The following is a 2500-nucleotide window of genomic DNA, read 5'->3' as shown; positions in this document are numbered from 1 at the left end:
GAGTAAGTACTAGGCTTACAAAGAATAAGTCCTGGGGGTCGATTTATTCAACTAAAGGTGGTGCTCTAGCATGGCCGCATTCTAATGACTGAAGCAAGCAAAACAATAAAAGAATATGTATATATGTGTATATATATATATACACACACACATAGACACAGGGTGACACAAAAGTCACTAGATGATTTTAATATATAACAAAATTTTTCAACTGTCATTTGAAGCACGTAATTTTCAAAATTAATGACAATGTTTTCGAAAAAGAGTATTTATTTCTCATAAAAGAATGTGAAATCGCGTGTTGTAACAGATATTGTTGTATTTCGGGACGGTCACATTTTTTTTTTTACCAAATAAACACACGCACTATATATTTTTCTTCACTCTTTTATTACTGTTCTTATTTTATTATTCTAACTCATGACAATTGTCCGAAAATCTTTCGTCACACATCTGTGACCTCCGAACAATGGAAATGAGTTAAAATAATAAAATAAGAACAATGATAAACCCCACTAATAACTGCAAAGCTTTTCCTGTTGTATTTGTGATATATGTATAATTATTATTTTTCTTCTTCTACTGTGTATAGCCTTGAGGTTTCGTGCTGTTATATATGTATAATTCTTTGTCTGTTGTGTTTATATAAAGTCTTGTTTATTTTCGACTTAGTATAAATTCGCTAGCTTTTTCCCATTAGCTTAATAACAGTATGAGCGCCCCCCAAAATTGAGTAATGGTGCGAAGCCATTATGGTATTTTGGGTCATTGACTTACGAGGAAAACTCAGCTGGGAATATTCCGTGTATCGTGTCTTTGTCTAAATTTACCGTCCGTTAAATTTTCGTTTAGTTTCCCGTTTGCTCAGCTTTCATCTAATTTTTTCTCCTTGCCGTGTTTTTTATGTTCAACCCTTGATAGGACGCCATGATAGATTGTTAGCTCCTACACGCATTTTTTTCTCTCCTTGTTTTTTTTCTCTGTATATCTTCCTGTTGAAGAGCGTTGGCTCGAAACGTAAAAGACTTTTTCTATTTCTATTCCTGACCGCTATACTAATACATTTGTTTGTTTGTACTCCACCTGCCTTCGTCTTTTGTTTATTTTCGTAAGCTTGCCCGTTATATATATATATATATATATATATATATATATATATATATATATATATATATATATATATATATATATATATATATATATATATATATATATATGTATGTATGTATATTAAATAAGAGAATGAAGGAGATGGAGAAAATTTTCATACAAATGGTTTTATCAAAAGACATTCAAATTGTACATAGAAATTCTTACCTACAGCTGTTTCTATTCGTAATTATTGAATTTCAGAAATAAAATAAAATATTAGCAATATGGGGTAAGTTAACATGGGTCTCACAAAAATGGATAACAGCTTCTGAGTTTGTCGTAGGTTAGCCTACACGTTGTTAAATTTCCTTTAGAAATTCTCCCTGAGGATATACACAATTCACTGGTTTCGTATACTCTTACTCTTTTACTTGTTTCAGTCATTTGACTGCGGCCATGCTGGAGCACCGCCTTTAGTCGAGCAAATCGACCCCGGGACTTATTCTTTGTAAGCCCAGTACTTATTCTATCGGTCTCTTTTGCCGAACCGCTAAGTGACAGGGACGTAAACACACCAGCATCGGTTGTCAAGCAATGCTAGGGGGACAAACACAGACACACAAACACACACGTACATACATATATATATATATATACATATATACGACAGGCTTCTTTTAGTTTCCGTCTACCAAATCCACTCACAAGGCATTGGTCGGCCCGGGCTATAGCAGAAGACACTTGCCCAAGATGCCACGCAGTGGGACTGAACTCGGAACCATGTGGTTGGTTAGCAAGCTACTTACCACACAGCCACATGGAAATTTATTTCTGAAATTCAAGAATTGTGTGTAGTTGTAGGTAGGAATTTCTATGTTTAATTTGAATGTCTTTAGATAAAAAACATTTGTATGAAAATTTTTTCCATTTCCTTCATTTTCTTATTTAAAGTATATTCAAATACCTATACGTCTCGGGGATAAACTAATACACTTGGTTTTCTCTGAACGCTGCTGTATACCGGTGAACTAAGGTGCTCGTACCCCTTAAGAGACTTTAGTTCTTAGATTGATTAAATAATATATATATATGGGACCGCGTGTGTATCGTTGACGACTTTTTTCCTCCGTCTTCCCTTCCTTGGATCTTTCCTTTTCCTATGTTTCTAACGAAGAGCTCCGCTCGAAACGTTAAATCCTCCTTCTTTCTTTCCTTTCGTTGTTCCTCGCCTCGCGTTGTTGTGTTTTCTCTTTGTGTTTTCATGTTTGGATTAACTATATATATATATATATATATATATATATATATATTATATATATATATATATATATCGTTAGTGGATCATATATCCGAAAAAGAAGCACACTCTTAAAGTTAGACCAATAATATATTTACATGAAGTTAAAAA

At 33.5% G+C, this 2500-nt stretch overlaps 1 protein-coding gene across 2 annotated transcripts in view; it reads left to right on the top strand.

Moving 5' to 3' along the window:
* Positions 1-2500, top strand: part of LOC115221595 (chorion peroxidase-like) — a 50966-nt gene that overhangs the window by 36379 nt on the left and 12087 nt on the right. The gene's annotated exons all lie outside the window — the stretch shown is intronic.

Source organism: Octopus sinensis, linkage group LG18, assembly GCF_006345805.1.
Source record: "Octopus sinensis linkage group LG18, ASM634580v1, whole genome shotgun sequence".
In the NCBI taxonomy this organism is placed as follows: Eukaryota; Metazoa; Mollusca; class Cephalopoda; order Octopoda; family Octopodidae; genus Octopus; species Octopus sinensis.
Note: the sequence above shows the minus strand (reverse complement) of the source record. Positions and strands in the feature narration are given on the sequence as shown.